The sequence below is a fragment of the Cygnus olor genome, chromosome 10, assembly GCF_009769625.2.
Source record: "Cygnus olor isolate bCygOlo1 chromosome 10, bCygOlo1.pri.v2, whole genome shotgun sequence".
Lineage (NCBI taxonomy): Eukaryota > Metazoa > Chordata > Aves > Anseriformes > Anatidae > Cygnus > Cygnus olor.
The window spans coordinates 14336417-14356969 of NC_049178.1; the positions used below are offsets into that span (position 1 = coordinate 14336417).

The 20553-nt window shown below is 40.0% G+C and overlaps 1 protein-coding gene across 2 annotated transcripts in view; it reads left to right on the forward strand.

Moving 5' to 3' along the window:
* The window catches only part of PTPRG (protein tyrosine phosphatase receptor type G), a 402944-nt gene that overhangs the window by 156991 nt on the left and 225400 nt on the right, over nucleotides 1-20553 (forward strand). Inside the window, exon 1 of one of the 2 annotated variants that reach the window (XM_040569170.1) lies at nucleotides 123-215. The exons of the other annotated variant lie outside the window; for it this stretch is intronic. The gene's annotated coding sequence lies outside the window, so the exon portion shown is untranslated. Of the gene's footprint in view, nucleotides 1-122; nucleotides 216-20553 lie in introns of those variants that run through there. 2 annotated transcript variants of the gene reach the window in all.

A 20553-nucleotide genomic window follows, 5' to 3' on the forward strand; every position in this document is an offset into this window, starting at 1 on the left:
TTTAAAAGCTTGGAGAGGGGAAACTAGCAAAACTTGTGTGTTCAGCTGAGACAGCTTTGTGGCCAGAGCTTTTCAGGTGGTATTAATAAGATCCTGGTTACAACAGCAGCCAAACTGTCTGAAAGCATAGTCTGAGAAGGCTGTTGACAGAGCAGAAGGGGCATTAGTGGTGGCTCTACACCCACTTGGATGTGACTCTTCTGAGAATTAAAAAGGTATGAGCTTAATATATGAAGTTGTCCTTCAGCATAGTAGGCTCAATGGTGCTTGCATGATCCCCGATCCCCCTGTAGCCCCAGAATGGGAAATGTATCATGCTTAGGGCTGTGCTGCCTGGGTTTGTCCCTGCCCTGTTCCCAGTGCCTCATGTCAGCAGAAATGTGGGAACTGGGGCTGAGGGTTAGCGGGAGGTGATGTGAGAAAAGCACCAGTAAATGGCCTTTGGTTACAATACCACCACAGGGAAAACGTAGAGACTGCTTCCTGAAAGGTTGTGTGTGTGGGAATGTTTCTCATAAATGGAATGAGATTTGGTGACTGCATTACATGCGCTTGCTTTGCAACAGAAACAGAGCTGTATAAGGAGCAAAGTGCAAGCTTAGAAGTTACATTCAGTCAATATATTGCTGTGCTCTCTACTTCTTGACTCTTGTAATTTGTTTATCTTCTCTTTTTTTACTAAAACAATTAGCTCACCCCCACTATCCTCTCTTAAAGTGTTGGAGATAAGCAATTAATTATGAAATCACTTTATCACAGTTTCTTAAATGCAGTTTGTTGATTGACCAATGACAACATACTAATAATTACCTGTAACTGTCTTTCTGATTTATCTGGTTTTACAGTAAGCTACATTTAATAATAGCAACCTTGCTTTGCCTCCAACTCTCTAGAGACTTGCCTAAGTAATAATTACTTGCAGATGCAGCTCATTTATGCCCTGATTCACACCCATTTGGTGCCAGTGAGGTCAGACCTTTCACATTTATGCTTTCCATCTTTAAGCAAAACAATACATTGATAGAGAAAAAATACAAAAATACAAAAAAAAAAAACCTGCAGGATTTATGGATGAATGCCCCCCCATCTCCTAGGAGCAAGGGCTTTGCCTCAAAACGTTTGGAGATGTTTCTTCAAGGTACCCCTGCTGGCTTGGTTTTTTTTTCTGCAAACTTGAAAAATTGCTTTTAACTAATTTCACAACCTGGAGCACAGATCAGATGGCTTAATTTTTCAGGCTGGTTTTTCTGTCCAGGTGTCTGTCCTCCCAGAAATCTTTGTGTCTGCTGGCAAGTCTCCTGAATGCGATGGGACAGGAAAAGTGGGGTTAGGAGGTGGGTGGACATCAGTGTGATGAGTCTCGTGAAAACAGGGGCCGTGATAGAGAGAAGTGACTCTGTTAATGCCTCTCCCAGAAAGGCCGCAGGGATTGTGTTCTCATTAGACATCAGAGAATCCCCTGGAGAAGCAGCTGTTGTGAGTGCCTTGGCTCTGGGGGGAGGAACCTTAAATCAGATTACCCACATCACTAGATACCAGTGAGGCTAACTGCAAGGTGCAAAGTCCACTGGCAATCCAACTTCTGTTAGTTTTGCTGCCCAGTTTCCAATTCTATGTGGAAGGGTCTGTTCCTGTGGGACACTGAACAGCTCTGGCTATAAAGCAGTCTGATCACTGCTATTCGCTTGTCTTCAGCCTCTCCTGGCTCTTACGGGTATTTAAAGGGTTTTATGGTGCATAATCAAACCTCTTCTGAGTAGGCGATAGTGAAGGGGGCATGGGAAATCATCCCGTGACAGGTTTTAGTCGTGAAATTTCAGAAGTGCTTTTGCCTCTGTATGCCAAGTAAGGAGAGCCCCATATATTGGCACGCATCGTCACTGCAGTCTGTGGGTAGCAATGAAAAAGATAACTGACCACGAGGCTTTCTGGGAAAGAAAGGGGCATTATCGGTGAAGATACTGGAAAAGTTGATTAGAATACTAAATGAGCAAATATTTTACTGTCATTACTTAAGGCTTCCTAGGAAAGGAGATAACTTAACATTAATTGCCTATCAGAGAAATGGTGGAAGATTATGACCAATGAATATGTGGGATACAGGATGAGCGTTCAGATGTAGGAGAAAGAGGGTAAAACAAATAATAATTTTGTGAATGTATATGTGATGAAAGCAGTTGAAAAATGTTTTTAAAATTAAATTAATCTTGTATGTGTGTGCATGTACATGCAATTTTTTTATTGGATTAGCAGGGACATCTTTCAGAATTATGAAATACAAGCTGTATTCTCCAATACCGAGAGCTCTTATAATTGCTAGAAGTACAGTAAATGTCCCTATCATTCTCTGGGTTTAATCTCAGCATAATTAGCTCCTTGCACAATGGAGTGTTTAATTTGAATGGCTGCCAAGGCTCATTAAGTTAGAGAAGTAGTTCCTGAGATCTCTGTTCTTAAAATTGGGACTCTTGTATGAGAGAATTTTCACTGAAGGTGTCAGAGTTCTTTTTGATATTCCAGTATTAATTTTAGGCAGGAAACTAAATATTTAAAGAGATACTGATGCGTCTTTCTACCAGATACTAGGAGCTGGACTTCACACCTTGCTCAGAAATGTATCTGCAATCTAGCAGATCTTTCAGAACAAACTGGGATAGAAGCAGTGTGCAATTAGTACTGCCTTGAGAATATAAGAGAATATTTTTCCATGGGTGTGTATTTGCTTTTGCTGGTAATAGTTGCAAAATAATTATTCCTTTTAATTAGGAGAATAGGAACCTCAATTGCGAATATTATTGCGATTTATTTGTAATATTTAAATCCTTTCATCAAAGATTTTCCCCAATATTAAATGGATGTTTATTATGAATTCTTAACTCTGATTATCTCTGTTCTGCTTCTCTGAGTCCTTCCACCACTGCAGAAACCGTTTCTGATGTACGTGGCTGGCAGCGGGACTGTGCTGTTGACTGAGGGTAATTGTATTCCTCGTGTTACCTGGCAATTACCTGTGACTCATTCATATTGTCACCTAAATTAAAGCAATGCTAGACTGCATCATCCTGACGGATCTCATATTTCTCCTTTTCAGATTGGAATACTAACAGTGCTGCTTCATATCACTTGCAGACTGAAACTAGATGTCAAAGGCTGTAACAGAAATGTTTGAAACATATCAAAAGCCAGCCATCTTGTTTGCAGAGTTTGAGGCTGGTTCTGGGCAGAATCACATGCTTCTTTACACCATTGGGACCTTACGTGTGTTGCCTGCTGTTTAAGGTGTAGGACAGCTATGTAAATAGCAAGCTGATGTGAAGGAAAAAAGCCCATTGAAAAATGACAACTGACGTTGCTGCGGACGCTATCATTTTTCTTTGTGCTTGGATATTTTGTTCCTTTCTGAAACCTGATCTTTTTAGATTTATAGAGCAGACAGTGTCTCTTCCATTGTCATGTGCTGCGTAATGGTCTCCGGACAGTAGAGATTGTATAAGAACAGTGAAGAATCAGACCCCTTGAGTGCAGAAACATACTGTGTTCACTGCCAACAGTGCTGAAGTCTGAAATTTCAGAAAGCTGTACCAGATGTCTTTACATATACATCTTGTACTTCTTCGTACTGACTTGTGTTTCCTATCTCTTGAGATTTCACAGTGCTAGCCCAAGACTAGTGGACATGGTTTCCATTTAAATTGCCTGAAATATATGTGAGGGTTTCTGTTGGGGTCTGCCATGGTTTATACATATGTGAAATAAATAAAAACGTTTCTGTGGATCAAATTTCTTCAGACGTGGCACATTATCTACATGAAATTCTCAAATGCATCTCCACGGTAGTTAGTATGCCTATATGGAAAAATGCTTAGCTCCTGTTCTGTTGCTTTTCGAGACAGCCTGGGAGAAATGTATGGACATCAACTTCAAAACAAAAAATATAAAACCAAACCAACTAAACAAAAACCACCTGAACTCTGTTCCCGATTCTCTGATTTAGAGGAGGGAGAGCTGCCTCGTCTCTGTTTCCAGTCTCTCTGTGATCCTCCTAATACAGTTTTTCATACTGCTTGCAGACTCTGTGAGGCAAGAACTGTCTCTTCCTGTATTTGCACAGGACACAATGGAACCCTGGGCTCAGCTGGGCCTCTGACTTGTACCAGAATGTCAACATAATTAGTACTAGCTTCAGACTGCAGAAGGATGTGGAGGATGAATTATTTGTTTATTTAAGAAAAGCCTAAAGAGCTTAGATGGCAAGATTTGCATGAATTATACATTACCTGAAAGTGGCTTTTTACATTTTCTGCTTTTTCCAAAGCAGGTGATGAAGCTATGCATGTAAGTATATTTGGTATGTGATCCCATTGCACAACAATGAAATAAGTCTTAGCTTCATCTTCAGGAAAATATTAAAATGTCCGTACAGGTCAAGCTGAAGGTCTGATTAGCGCAGTATTTTGCATCTTTTGGTGACCCAATAGGACAGACTACTGATGAGGAAAAGCATAAGAAGGCGGCGATGCTCCTGCAGCCTGCCCTGCCAGACAGTTGTGGTCTGTGTAAGGGGCTTCTTGAACCAGAAGTTGTATCTGCATAATTGTTTTTAATAGCTTGTGACTGATTTTTCTTCCATACATTTGTCTAATTGATTTTTTTTTCCCTGAAGTTTTAATATTTTTTGGCTTCTTCAATGTCCTGTGGCATTAAACAAAAGGAAGAAGCTCTTGTTGTCTCTTTTAAACCCACTGACTCAAAATTCCACCTGGTACTCTATAGGTCTTGCATTGGCAGAAAGCATGAATGGTAGCTCTGTTCATCTTCCCTGTGCAATTCCAGGTTTTTAAGGACTGGTAGTATATTCTTCTCTCTCCACCCTGAATCATCTCTTTTACAGGTCTGGACTTTTTTTTTTCTTTGAAACAGAAGCCATTGTTTATCTGTGGTCATCCTTGCTGCCTTTTCTGTTAACTGTTCTATGTCCTTTCAGAGACAAGTGAACAGAAGGGCTCCCAGCATTCTGGGACATGAGTTTTCAAGACAATTACAAAGTGTTTTGCTCTTCCCTAATACTTTTGTGGCAATTCCTTGGGCTTTGTTTGCCTTAGAACTGCTGTGGAGCACAGAGGTGACACGCAGAGAGCTGCCAGCGTGAGTGATTACTCTGAAGTCTTCCCTGAATGTTACTAGCTAATTTCAAGTCCATCATTGTATATATAATTAGGGTTGATTCGGCATTGATTGTCATTGAATTTCATCTGCTATTTATTGCACAGTGTTGTGAGAACCTTGTATAACTCTTATTTTTGGTGCAATAGAGGTGGCATGATCTGCTGATCATGAGTTGTTTATTTTTAAATGGTCCACAGATAATTTTAATAATATATATCTATATATTTACTCCTTTTCCCGGTTAAATTAAGATTTGAGCGTCTGTCTTGATTGAGAATCCATTCAGTGTCAGCTTCCTTCCACGGGAAAAACTGACCATTTATTGCTACTTTTTTTTCCCATTTTAACCACTGTTGCATCAACTCAAAATGCCACATGAACACTTATTTATTTTGATAAATTAATGCTGCCCTATCTAGGGTGCGATTATTTTAATTAAAAGTAGGTTATAATGTTGCAACTTACATTAAGTGGGTACAGCTTTAAGTTCATTCACCGTAAGACTTTCCCCACCAGGGTTTGTACCAATTTAATGCAAATAGATTAGAATTTAAGTTGATATCATAGTTCATAAGAAACCTTTACAGAGATGAGCATATGTGGAGCTGACAGTAACATTTAATTCTAAAATGTGCAAAAAAAAAATCAATGAAATCTATTTTTAAATAAATTGGAGCCTTAAGGCAGCTGTTTAATATATAAAGTTACTGCTCTGAATTTATATTCTCTAGATTTGTCTGAGTCACTGAATTCAACTAAATATTTCAGCGTTTAATAAAACCCTACCGTATATTATTTGTTAAGGATCTCGGTAACAGCCATTTAGAGATCTCTTCCTCCTCATCAGATAATTAAGAGCAATGAAGTACAGCAGCCAGTTTGAAGTCAGGATAATGCTGGTCACTCTATGTTCTTATTTTAAAGGCAAAACAAAAAGCAGAGGCACAGATAATTAAAATCTTCATTTCTACCTGCTTATGGCCTCTGATTTAGTCAGTGAAGCACACTGAATCTAAAAAGGCTGGTGGGAGAAGTGCAAGGTCCTCAGAGAAATTAGAGAAGAAAATTGCAAAGTTAAGTTGGAAGCTACGGTGAGCTGAGGAGCTGTGAAGAAGATAAGGCTTTCCTCCTAAGTGGGTATTTAAAACCAGGGATCGTCACACACTTTGTGGAAGTGGCACACTCAGCTTCCCCACCTCGGTCCGGCTCGGTGCGCGTTGTCTGCTGAGCAGGCCCCGGAGAAGCCCAGGGCCAAGAGCAGGGCCGAGCACCCAGAGTGCTTGTCCCATGAGGCTATCCACCTCCAGTCGAGATCCCAGTGAGGAATTTCTATTCCTGTGGGAAGGAAGTATTTTTCAGTAGCTTGCATCTAGGCATGCCCACCTGAAAGGGCCTGCTGTGGGTCGGCAGTGGAACAGATCCGAGCGCAGGCCTGGCTTCCACAAGAGAGTGGAAAATTGTGGGATCGTGTGATTAAATTGTACTTGTCCCCCAGATGTTGTGATGTTGTGTAGCAGTAAAGCTTATTTTGGGTTATAGTGGTTTTTTTTGTCTGGGATTTTTCATGTTTAGATATGAAAAGCTGCCTGCGGCATGGCAGAAGTATGAGAATCCCAAGGTGTAAGTAGAGCTGTTCTTACCAGTATATATATATATATATATTTTAATGTATCGTATGATCTCTTTGGATTGTTGTAAAGAGAAGATGGGGTCGAATATGGCAGAGGGATTCTAGCAGAAAAACAGAGGTGGGCTGAGGTTTATGATGGGATGGTCTACAAGGAGGCTCTGGTATTTTGCCTTCTGCTAGAGCTGTTTGTAAAGCCAGTGCTGCGGCCGCTCTTCCATTAGCCCAGTGAGACATCTGCAAAATATAATATTGATTAGACATAAAAGGGAGAGCATGGCCCATAGTCCTGTGGTTCTGGGTAGACGAATCCTGCTGTTCCTAGTGCTAATGGCTAAATTATGACCTCAGCCCTGTCAGCCCGAATCTGGCCCTGCTGGAATCAATAATGCAGTTGGAGCTGAGCTATATTTTGCCTTTCATCTCCATTAGGTCTGGGGGTTGACAGTAGAGAGTAGGAGCTGGCGGTTTGCCTCGGACTACAGAGATGGCCAAAAGTATGAAAGTACGATCTTGTTAGCTCAAACAAATGTCTGCCACAGGCTGCTGAATCTTATCGCACTTGTTTTGCTTGCGAAATATTGTTTGAACTGCTGTGATTACTCAGCCACTCTTATTTCCATTCATATTTTATCTATATCCTTCCCAAAGGAGGAGAGGAGTTATTTTATGCTTAATTAAGTGTAAATAAGTGATTGTCTGTTTTTGTTTGTTTTGTTTTCTTCATTTGAGTTTCCTGGGCTTTTATTTGTTCGTTTACGTGCAGAGTTTTGGTCTGTCCTAGAAAACTGATCTATGGAGGGGCTGGCCTTTTTTAAGTAAGTGAAAGCCCGATCAAAGCACCAGTCAATAAACGCGTGCAGTTCCTGGGTGCTAAGTAAACTAATGAAGTACTTTGTGTACCCTGCCAATAAAAGGTGAAATATGGTTCCTATTTTCCTAATATTACTCTTGGAGCTTTGCAGCTGGAACTAAATTGCCACTTTTCTTGTAAATTGAGTTGTAAAGTGCTTGTGCCAAAATGACAAGGAGTTGCTTGAGAAGTTGGATGAATGCAAGCCTTCCTTTGGCCAAATTACTGAGAGACCAAGTTTAAGTGTATTGTGAGGGTGAAGAATGTGTCTGTTGTCGTACTCGCTGGGTAATGTGGCCTGTGTTGGCCATGAGCCACTGAACTCCAAAAGGAATTACATTTGTTTGAGATTTATACAGGAGCAGGAGTCTGCGGAGAGGTTGACTGAGAAGGTACAGCAGAAATTAGAGACCTCTTCACTATTCTTTTCTGACACTTTTTAATCATTTTGTTTCTAGCAAAGAGATTTTGAATACTGAAGGTTGCAGTCTTAGAGAATCATGGAAGGCAGCCACAGACTGTTTGAAAATAGCTGTGTGCTGGAAGAAGTAATATGGTATTAAATACAAAGCCCTTTTATCTCCTTACTGATTATCCCTGATAGTACTGAAATCAAAACAAAACAAAGAAACCCTACTTGTGCTCTCCTCAATTATTCCCAAATTGTTCACAATAAATATTTTTATTTTTGTTTCATATCAAGAAGCCCAGCAGATGATCCCCTCTTGCCCCTTTCTAGCATGTTTGTCTCTTTCACTAAAAGCACTTCACTTGCATGAAGTTTTTGATCCTTGTTTTATGTAGCCTCTCACTTCTGTATAGTCAAGGGACTGCACAAGAACGTTAGCTTTCATTTCTGCTACAGGAGTAGGAGTTGCCTGGCCCTCTGCTCGGAAACATGACTGCAGTGCACATTTAAATTATGTCCTTTGATAATTTCACAGTAATATTCCTTCTCATTTTAGCTTTGATGAAAAGTCTATATCGTTCTAGGGACATTAGAGTGTTGCTGTATTTGTGATTGAAATTTAGCAGTAATGCTCTAACATTTAGAAATGTACATTTCTGTTGTTGCAACTGCTGTGAGTTTTTTGGTAGTGAAAACTAATGGTTATGGCTTTCATAGTGTTTTTTTTTTTGTGTTAATAAAAGACGGTTCATATACATTCAGAATATTTCATATTTACAGTGTTGAGGCTTGTCTTGCTGCACAGTTTGTGGTAGGTCCTTTCGGTGGATGTGGGCTCTGTGTTCCCTGCGGTATAGCAATCCTTTCAGCAGCTTTTGTGGAAGATGTTTCCTTTGTGCATTCCCTGGCTGGTGTGTGATAACAGTGGAATGCAGTTTTTTTTTTCTTCATGAAATCACTGGGGGATTAGGTGCTTGGGATAAGTTTTAGAATGTACTTGCTTTTTGTCAAATGGCAAGAAGCTATCAATAGACTGAATTGCTGTGCAGAGAAAAGAGGGTAGGAAGAGTGTTGTCACCACCTTTTTTTGTACATGGAAAATGAATATAATTATTGATCATTTCAACTTTTATTTCGATTTTTCATATGCGTTGAGGAGCTTAAGACTGACAAAGGTTAAATCTGTCCCATGTAAGGTCTTGGACATAATCAGAGTTTGAAATAGCCAACTGCAGTACCTAGAGCTGACTGCAATTTGGTTGTATTACCATGTTGTACTATTAGGAGGAAATGATGGGAACGCTATTTATTTTTTTCTTCATTTTTGTATCTAAGGTGACCAGAGTTGATATTCTCTAGGTTTCCTGGGCTGTTTGGGAAGAAGACTAGCTGGTCGATGTCGATGCCTCTCTGAGGTAGCTTGGGTCAGGTAAAGCTGGGCTGGAGCCCAGTTTGCTGTCTGTGAAATGAGGCGGAGGCAGCATCATTGCACCTGGTTGTGGGGTACCCTTACTGTTTGGGCTTCAAGAGAGTAGGGGCTTGATTTCCCTCAGTGGCCAGTTCCCCATTCAACAGAGTAACTCATGCCCAATTATTATTACAGTACTAACGTGATGGCAAATGGCTGGCACTTCATCATGGAAAATGCTTCATTTGTGGGAAGTATTTGTCGTTACGAGTCTTTTTCTTAGAACATTTGTAAGCCTTAAATTTAAACATTAGTGTGCCTCTGCAAGTCTTGTCTATGTAATTGTTTCAAAAAGACTTGCATATGGTGATGTGGTGAAAAATAAGCTGTACTATGCCATCTTCTCAGGCTAGTGTATGTGCTCTCGGTAACAGCAAGCCTGAGTCATAACTCTTTGGTAAAAGTCACACAGTTTAGGACACATGAGCACAGGGTTGAACAGAGTGCTCGAAGAGAATGGTTCCCTCCTGGGAGGCGTGTGAAGCAAATGGCATAGCAAATCTTTTTTTCTCATAGTGCTATAGAACATCATATTGTTGAAATACATGTTTGGGCTTTTAAAGTTATTTTTAAGGCATTGCTTTTTCCTGACCTGTTTGTGGAACATTACTTTGTTTGAGCAGGTATTGGAAGGAGAAAGAAAGCTCTTTGTGTATTCTTCAGTTATTGTGATTAGAGAACTCAGATTGAACAAAGAAAATGGGAATAATGTAGGCCATGATTTTAATACTCTGCTTCTTAATTTGTGTATTTAGTTATCTGCTTGCTGAATGTGTTTCTAAAAGGTGTCTTATATTAAAGAAGATAGCTTGTGCTATTTAAGTTAAGCAGAAGTCATAACTTGATTCAAAAACCATAAAACAAAAATTTTATATGAAAAAAATCATTTTGTTCATGTGGAAATATTACAGGGCTTAGTTTTATATTTCTTAATATTTTAAATGGCCTTCCATTGTGTTAATGCTGATTAATAAGTGAACAGGAAGTGTAAAAGGGTAATTAAAAAGTCAAATTCTTTGTGTTCAAAAACTGTGTTACCGGCTTCCTAACAAAGGAATGTAACAGATGTTATTGCATGCAGACTTTTATCTTGATAGGTGATGCATCATTATCAACAACTGTTGATAAAGAGCATCTTAATCCCCTACTGACATGATGTTGTAGAGGGGAAGAAGCCCTTACTGGAACATGCTTATGTCCATGTGTGTGTTTAAAAAATTTAAAAGCTGTTATCTGAGTTATTAGGATTGTATTTTTTAGAAAAAGTGTATGCATCCAGGTGCATGAAGTAAAATCAGCACTGGAAAATATTACGTAAAGTCAAGTCATCTTGGCAAGTCTGGTAAAGTTAAATGTCTCATTTAATTTCCCACACCGTCCCCCAAGTCTTTCGTGTTTGCAAGTTATCAGGACCTTGGAAAGTTATCAGACGTTTGTGTATTTTGTTACTTTTTTGTAGATGTTGAAGTATTTTCTATGGCTTCCTCTTCCTTTCAGATTCATAGATGCGAGTCATCAAATAGTCTGAATCTCAATACAGTGTAAATAAACAACGATCAGCAGCTAATTTTGTAAATCGAACCACAGTATATAACCTTGCATTTTCTCAAGGCAAGTCCTAAGCCTAGAAAATGTAAAGTGCGTTTCAAAAGCTGACCTCATTTTGGTGGAAGAATTAATGTGTTGGTGTTGCCTTGTTGGCAGAAAATCACACAGTACATTTCTTAACTTTAAGTTCTGGAATCTGTGACACTTTTCAGTTCTTTCTAGCGGCAGGTCCGTAATGAGCATGGGGTTACACAGCAAGGTAGAGGGATAGCCAAACACTGCTTTGGGAGAAATACAGGAGTTTGGGGAATTGGTATGGTTGGTTTTGATCATGTTCAGCTGGGGGGGGGGGGGGTGGAGGAGAAGTATATTTTATTTTAAAAACTTCTTTTTAAAAAGATGCTTTATAAAATTATTGCTTTTTATGAAGCATTGATTCACTATTATGCTGAACTCCTCATGTCTCAGTTACGCATTTTTGCTTATATAAGGCATTTAAGAAAGCAATATATGACTTGGTTGCTGCCTATAAATTCAAATAAATCCTCAGCTGAACTATTTAGGGGCAATAGACACAGACTTCTGGGGGAAGTGGGACTTCATTACATTCCTGAATGCATTTAGATACATTCAAACCACGTTAAAAGTTTGGCTTAAATTGAAAAATGCTGGAGTCTCTCTGGGTCAGAGCTGCAATTAGGGCAAATAGACTGTGCAGATATAGATGGAAATCCCTGCAGATGCAGATGAAAACCCAATTTTATAATCCCACATAGGTGCATGCTACCTTCTGGCCTTGTGTAGATGGCAAATGATGCCTGAAGGTGAGTTCGGCCACCCCAGAGCCACCTTCCTCCCCACGGGGCAGGCTTGAAGGCCGCCTGCACTAGGCCGGACAGGCGCGTGGAGGGGCCGTGGGCCTGATTTGGGGTGTGACTGTTGGGATTGGTAATGGGGTGATGGCTAGCTTGGCAGTGGCGAGAGGGGAGGAAAGGGAATTGTCCAAATTGTCGGTGGCTTTGCCCTGCTCTTTGCTTGGCACCAGAGTGCGCCTATGGCTACAGCAGTGAAGGAGGAGCAGGAGGTGGATGTTCCTCCTCTGTAAAGGAGCAGGATGCCATAAAGCCACCTGTTACATCCCTATCTTTCCTCCTCTAATGTTTAGAGATATCAACATGATGCTATCTTCCCAGCTGAGGAGGCTGAATCCTGCCCAGGCTTTATACAACACTATTTTTTTTATTAATTCCCTGCCAATGGCTTGGGAAATGTCGTGATGGTTTGTTAAGGGGCTGTACAGGCATGGTCAGGGTCAGAGTGGACGGACTGTCTCTACACCCTGCCTTTGAAGAGTTTTTGCCCAGCTGTGTCTGCCTATTTGTCTGTTCGTTGCCAAATCTTCCTCCACTGAGGCTGACTATGTGATTGGCGTGTCAGATTCACCCAGGAAAAAAAAAATCAAGATTTTTTCATCTTGACCTAAGGGGCTGACAGAGTCCGTAATCAAAGGAAATTGCTTCTGCCTTAGTGGAGAGGCAACTAAAAGCTTTTGGATCTGGCATCATCTCACAGCAAGGACTCTTTGGAAATTCTGTTTCAGCATCCCTTAATTGTGCCTTCAGACTTTCCTCCTGAAGTGCTTACCTGGAAGAGTTAAATTAATCACCAAGTCCCAGTGCTGTAGCTGTTTTCCTGTTGTTTTTCTTGTGCTGTGAGATGATTAGCTGACTGGACAAGCTTGGCATCTTGAAATCTTAAACTGTCTCTTGGCATTTTTTTATTGCTTTTAAATGTTGGTTAACATTTAGTACATAGTATTAAATATTACTATACCCTGGTTGTTCTAAAAATTGATAAACCCATTAAGAGAAATGCAGGGCAGGTGAGCTTTTAGATGATGGTTTCTCAGAAACATTAAGTATATTTTATACGTATTGGAGACTATATTTTTTTCACATGGTAAAACTGACGGAGAGTGATTTGGTTGATGTACCAGTTTAAATGAAAGTCTTTGTTAATAATACATCTTCAGGTAAGTTTAAGTTAAAAATGATTTCAGATTTGACTTAAGATCAATCAGCACAAAAGGCAAACCTCCACTCCCAATGTTGGTACAAGAAATGCACATCTTCCCTTCTTTCCATAATCAAGAGATTACAGAGAGCAGCAGTTGGAAATACAATTCCAAAATTTCCATGTCATGTATACCTATTTGTTCATTTTGTTCCAGTCTGTCACGCTAAACCTCTCTGCAACAAGTAGTAAATTAGTTGGCTCTGTTAAATATTATTTCTTCCTAAAAATACTGAATAGACTTCTTACATAGTTAAATGTGAACATTAAGAACTTAGCTATTAAATATTTGCCCACTACTAAGAGCATTGTACTAACATCTTTGTTAAAAAATAAATGTATTGTTTTTCATCTCAAGCTTTTGCTTTTTTTTAAGAGATGAGCTGAATATCCAATTAACTTCAGTGATGTGAAGTTAATATCTTGTTTGTTAGTAGTGAAATATTTTTGGAAGGTTCTACTTCCAGCAGATTGCATTAATATACAGTACAATTATCTTATTTACTAATAGTTACAGAAGGGCTGAATTCTATACATAGCCTTGAGTAATTAAGGAATCAAAGGCATGTACCACTGTTGTATTCTTTCAGAGAAAGCACACAAAATTTATACCTGTTTCTATAGGTCTTTTCATCACAGGTCACAGTCAGTCTGTGATCCCAGTAATGCAAATAATCTCCTTCAGCTTTGCCTAAATCAGAGTAGTTTTTGAGATCTACCTATTCCTGCATTGCTCATTTTGTGACAGTTGAGTTGACCCGGAATCTGAACATCTGCCTGAAAAACCCCGGTGTGGACGGAGGGACTTCACAAATGCAGTCAGCATGAATCCAGTCCTGAGGTTCGTTCATGCACGTCATCTTCCTGATGCTTTTCAGTGCAGGTCCATGCGCTGAAGGTCCATGTAAGGTGGCAGTCATTATTCTTCTATTCATAATTGAATGTGGAGCTTTTCAGAGACTGAGAACACAGCTGAGTCTACACAGCCCCCTGTAGCAAGGGGCATGGTAAGGTGAGAGAGCTACCTTCCTCTCCCTTCCCAGCAATCTCCCAAAACGCTGGGGGAAACCTGCTCCAAGAAAGGAGTTCTTTCAGCAGAATATTGTACTAATACACCTTTTATTTATCTAGTGTGGGAAGTCCAGTTCTAGGGCTTGTGCCTTGAAGATGCAAGTTAGTCAATTGTAAAGACTTCTAGGCTTCTTGGATGGCATTTTTGAGTTAAACGCCAGTATTATTTTCTGTGTTCTCCATAAGTGCATAGACACACATTTATGCAGACAATTGAAGCTACGTAGTATGTGAACTATTCTATTTATCCTACCCAGAGATGGTCCTTTCCTGCCTAGTCTTTTTTTTCCTAACACAGTTCAGCAATGAGCCCTAAGCATTGATCAGATACAGCAAATAGGAATCAATTATGTTTTATGAGGTTAAATGGACCATAATGAAAAGTCTGTTGATATAGCACTTATTTATTATAATTAATCTACCTAAAAATGAATGATACTGATATAAAATAACGTTAGCAATATCGGTGTGACCTGAATACTCAACTCCTTTTGAGGTCATACCATTGTATCTGCTTACCTCGGGTCAGGGAGGTAGTTGTATAGTGTGTGCACATGGTCTAACTAGGATTTTTGCATATCTCTGGCTGTTCACTAGAAATCTCTCCAGGAACTGCCCTTCTTTCTTTTTGGCAAGGGTTTTATGAATTGTGCAACATCTTCTGTTCACAAAATAATATGCAAAAAAGCTCATCAGGAAATTTGTTAAATAATTTAAATGCTCTGGTAAGTAAGAGATACTCATTCTGTAACAGTTCCAACGCTTTGAATCTATTTCCCTTTTTTTGTCCAACAGCCCCAAGTTACTTTAAGGTTCCAAGTTTCTTGCATAGCAGTAGCTTAGCTTTGAAATACATTGAGGCCTTCTCTTTTTCGCTCTTTTCAATGAGATTTAGAGGTGATAGGAACATTTGGAAATAAGACACACATTTGCCAGCCTCCAGGTTTTTCCTGACCTTAAGTCACACTAGAGGCCACCTGGAACTGTGCACTTAGCAGAAGAGCAAACTAATTTGATTTCAAACGCTGCAGAAATGCAAACCAAGCATAGCTATAATGATAATAATGCGAAGTGTAACAGTAATATTGTATTACACTAAGCCTTTGACCCAATGGCATATAAATCTTATATCTGTATATGAATGTTCTTTGAGAGGTTTCCTTCAATATTGGAAAGCAACATATGCAGGGGAGGAATGTGAAGATGTTTTCATCTTAAGTGAGGAGAAACATTTACTGCAGAACGTCATGCTGCTTCTACCTACCTCCCAGACAGTGATTGTATTCAAGTGTTGATGCCATTGAACTGCCAAGAACATAAATATTCACTTTTATTTTCTAAAAAACAGTATTTTTCTGTAGGGCAAATTGATACTTTTTAGATTTTTCTTCTATTTTTTAATTAAACTTTAATTACAGATTCTCATTCTAGAGTTTGCGATCTTTCAGAATTAGTTTTTCCTTATTAAAGTGTAAGCATAAATTTTACATAAGTTAAAAACAATTGCCCTTTAATTTCAGATTGCAGATTTTTGTCCTTGTGATTGACCTCCGTGTACTAAAAGCCAGTGAGATTTGAAGACACTTGGATGTTTGTCTTTTTAGAAAGGCGCATAAAACAAAGACGACTATTTTCACTCCTTTGTTCATATTCTTAATGTTAAATCAAGACTAGAAGCTCTAAAGACAAACATTCGCATTCACTCTTTTTCTATTTAAGAAATCAACATAGACCTGTGAAGTTCTGAATCTTTACAGAAGTTGGCAGAGAACATATATTCAGAATTACTTCTGCAAATATAGAGCACAATGGAGATTCTTAAACAAAATGCATAAAGACAGGGGAGTCCCACATTGATCTGATTTTTCTCAAAATTATGTTTAGCTAAGCTCTCAGTCACTTTATCATTTATTCAATAAATACCATTATTTTTAGCATTGGTTTTTCAGTTATTCTGCCTTTCTGTGCTGTTACAGTTTCTCTTTAATCTAGGTGAGATCTTTCTCAGTGTCAACAAGATCACCTTGACAAAAGGTCAAGCCCATTTGGTCCCCACCGGTCTGTAATAAAAGGGCTCCTTGGAAACTCAGGGCATAAATGCATGGGGGAAACTCAGGTACCAAGTGGCTACAAGCCAGCTGCTCTCTGGTTTTATTATGTACAGCCCTTGGAGTACCCACAAGGCGTGTTTAGGGAGCAGTGAAGGAGCACCTGTTTGCTTTACACTTTGTCTCTGAAAAGATTGCAAACGCTGGCACCTGATGTTTTCCAAGTTTGTACCATCGCTTACCTTTGGTTGGCTTTTTGTGTGCCCCTGCCTGAGATACACTTTGGGTGGACTCCTGCTCTGACCTTTTGCTAACTCTTCTCCTTCCTTTCGTGCCTTGTTGCCTAAGCAAGTCTTGGATTCTGCCATAGCTAATTTGGGCACATATTGCAGAGTAATTGCCCACTTGAAGCACTGTTCCTGCTTTGCCAAATGCTATTTCTGATGCCTGGTGGACACACTTCTTTTGGAGCCACATATATATATATATATATGTAAAACCCTTGTAGCATACAGAGAAGAGGTCTGCATGGAAGGACACAGTGCAGCTTCTAACCAGCAGCTTTGCGTTATCTGCTGGGTGTATTGTTGGAATTGAAGCATTGTGTGGAGCAGTGACCTAACTGCATGGCGGATGTTTTTATTTAAAGATGCGACTCTTCTCCTAGTCTGATGATAAGCAGGCTCTTACAAGGTAGCTTATTCATATAGTGTAATAAGTAAATCTTGTTAGCCTGAGTTTTATCCAGATGCATAATTATTGAATTTGGTGATTTCCTCTTGTTCCTTTTTCCCCTGTTCTCTTCATGGGCTGCAATAATGTCCCCTGCGTCCAGGGCAGAGCTGCAAGATGGTGAACAGATGTAGCCCCTTTCTGCATAATTCAGAGCTGCAGAAGTCTGTAGGGAGAATTCAGGACTCTAGTCCTGAAATGGGCCATGCCCTGTGAGCTTTTAATGACACGGAAGATAGTGCTTTTAGTTAGTTATTTATTTTTTGCAGTGTGGAGGTGTCTAGTCCTTACAGCTAGGTTCATGATGCCTCATTGCCACCATGATATGAACCTGGGCACAGAGCACAGCCATGGCTCTTGTCCGGCAGCAGGGGCTCCACCTCGATACAGGAGAAGCAGGCCTTGTGCTTCCCTTCCACTCAGGCTGCAGCGCCTTTCAAACCTCAATCTTTGGCTTCTTTTTCTTTTTTCTTTTTTAAGCTTTAAGTAAAAAACAGCCTGGGTAGCAATGAAATTTTATTGAAAGCATTAGCTTTCCCTGCATTACAGCAGTGCAAAATAACCACTAAGAAGATCAGACCAGGCAGCCAGGCCGTGATTCTCAATTGCAATGTATGGCTTTTCATCTTCAATTTAAAAAGCTAGAATGATCCATTAAAATGTATATTTTAATTTTATCAAGAGTGCTAGTCACAATTAAAGAGCCACTGAAGGTCAGTAGTAAAAGCCTGAGGAGGATGGGAGCCGACACCTGAGAACGTCAATATTATAGCTTCCTGCAGTAAAACCATGGACATGTAAAATGAATGTAAATAAAAACTTATTCTTGGCGGACCTCTTTCAAGCTAGCATGCTCAATTCCTCCCTGGGGAGCTCATTATCTCTTGAGTGTGCTCTTCTTTACATGGGTTTCTTTTTGACATTGGGGATGCATCTCGGGCTGTTCGCAGCTGCCTTGCAGTTCTCAGCCAGCGTGTGAAGGGCTGTGCGTACGGTGTGCTGTACAAAATTTTGGTAGTCTTTTCCTACTCCTGCTAATCTGATAGGAACCTGTGGCAGCGACAGTCTCTAGGAGGTGGTGAAGAGCGAGCTCCCAGCTGGGAGCTTTAATAACCATTGCCAGGAGCATCCCAGCGGAGGGAAGATAGATGGATTTTGTTTGTTTATATCTTTATTTCTTTGGGAAGGGCAAGCAGTGAAAGCCATTTTAATCTCATCATTTCATCCTTTAATTTTCCCCCAGCATTTAAAGCAAGCAAACAGAAATGGGTAAAAGATGGCTGGCTGCCCTCGGGTGTTGTGGTAACGTCCCTCTTTGGGCTACTGCAGCTACGGAGGAGCTTTGTTTGGGAAGATAATTGGTATTTTCAATTGTGGTTACATCTACAGCAGAGAGGACCTATGATATCTGTTCAGTCCCTGTGCTGTCCCACACAGTTTGCTCCTTGGAGAAGAGGCTTTTGTGTGATAAACAGCAATAATATTGATCTGCAGATAATCTACCCCCATAAAAGCACCAGTAGCAGTGTGTCATCTGCATTTCTTTTAAAAGACAAAACAATGATGTTGAACGAGCGCACACAGAAAAGGAGAGGCTGCCTTTGCTCGCTTTTTGTTGTCCTCAGCATTTCCAAAGAGCAAGAGCATTTCCTGGTGATCGGTTTGAGAACCTGGAGAACAGAGCTGAAACCCTGATTAATGCACAAGATTTTCAAGCCTCTCCAGTGCTTTCAGTGTGAAAGGAATTGGCATTTGCAAGAGAAAGAATCATTGTTTAAATAGCAATGTGAAATCTCTTATTTATCTTATCATTTTTCACTGCCTTCATGATTAAGTTGAATGCATGAAGCTTGCAGTCTTCGTTTTGTGGTGTACCGTGAGCTTTATATTGAAAACAAACAGCTGAGGCATTCCTTCCTTTTAAAATTTAGCTGATGGAAGAAGCGGTCTTAATTCTGTAATTCTATGATTGTTCTTAGGTAAAAGGAAACTAATTTTCCAGCAAGAAAGCTAAACCTACTGGGAACCCATTAGAAAGTGCATAGGACAACACCGCTGCTATTTTGATTTAGCGTTATATACCCTAACATCTGCATCTAAGGGAACAATAGAGCAAATCTTACGCAATGACATTGTACTGCAGCCAATTCTGTTTGCATTTACTGCCCCTAGCTGAATAGCAAAAAAATAATTGCAGCCAATTCCTGAATTAATGTTCCTGTGCCTCTGTGGATTAGAAAATATGTGAGAAAATAAAATACAGTAAACTGCTCATCTACTGGTGTTAATTCTAATAAATCCAGAAGTCAAGAAGCAAAGTCAAGTTAGGGCAGAATTTTTTAATAAATATTTCTGTTCGGTGGATCAGATGATGTATTCATATTAGATGGTGATTAACTATGTACCATCACACTGACAACTAGGCATGATACTGGAGAGAAGGTATTAAATTCAATCATTTTTATATCAGTGGGGACAGATAACTTGTATCCAAGGGTTCTTGTAGAGCTGAGGAGTTGATTTCCACTGAGGATGAGTGCTGCTAAATTCTCTTGAAGGAGATGCATACACAGATGAGAGGCAAGGTGCATGACCCCTCTCTCCTGTCCTGAGGCTCCTGCTCCACGGGACAGGCAGCCGGGAGTTGTGGGTTCAGAGCCGAGGTTACCAGAAGTTAGGAGCAAAGCTCCCAACCTCCTAAGCGCCTACATTGTTGTTTGAGTCTGGACCTTAACTGCAACTGAATTGCCTCAAGCCTGGGGTGTTCTGGACTGCCTCTTGGGGTGGTCATGCAGGAGACTGATAGTGTTGTTTTAAAAGCTGGGAATATTGTTCACAGATTACTTTTTTCTTTTTCCCCTGTTTTGGGAATCATTAATATAATCTGAATTTTCAAATCAGAAGGGAATCCTGTTGTTCCCTCTTTCTTCCTTGCTAACAGAACGACAGAGTTTTAATAAACATTACAGCAAAACTGTATGTTGAGTATCACTTTACACACAATGATGAAAAATACTTCTTTTCTGAACTGTGCCTTACGTGCAGGACTGAGAGGTAACACACAGGTGTCCTTCGTTTGCATTTGTAATTCATGGTGCTGTAATTGCACCCAGATAAAACCTAAAGCTTTAAATACCGATCTCTTCCTGTCCCTTAAGTCCTTGCAAGTAAGTGTGACATTCTCACTCTGATGACCAAGATACAGACTCAGTTGGTTAAATATTTTAAAGGTTGTGGTTAGATCAATGTTTCACAGCTCTGCATAGCATACATAGGACATCTCGGGTACTTAGTCCCTTTGAAAGCCAGCAATGAGGGTGATACGGACTGTAAGGGGGTGTTCAGAAGAATCATCTTCTAATCAGGTGCGCTGGCTGACAGTGGTTACGTTCTAGGTCAAAGCATTAGTTAATGCTTAGTGGGCACACTGCAGCTGTTGAAACAATACAAATTTGGTCAGTGGAGACAAGCCAAGTAAGACTTGCATCTCCTTATTATGCTTCAGGAACTGTAGCTTTCAACAAGCCTCCTGCCCTGCAGTGGCTCAGATCATTGCAC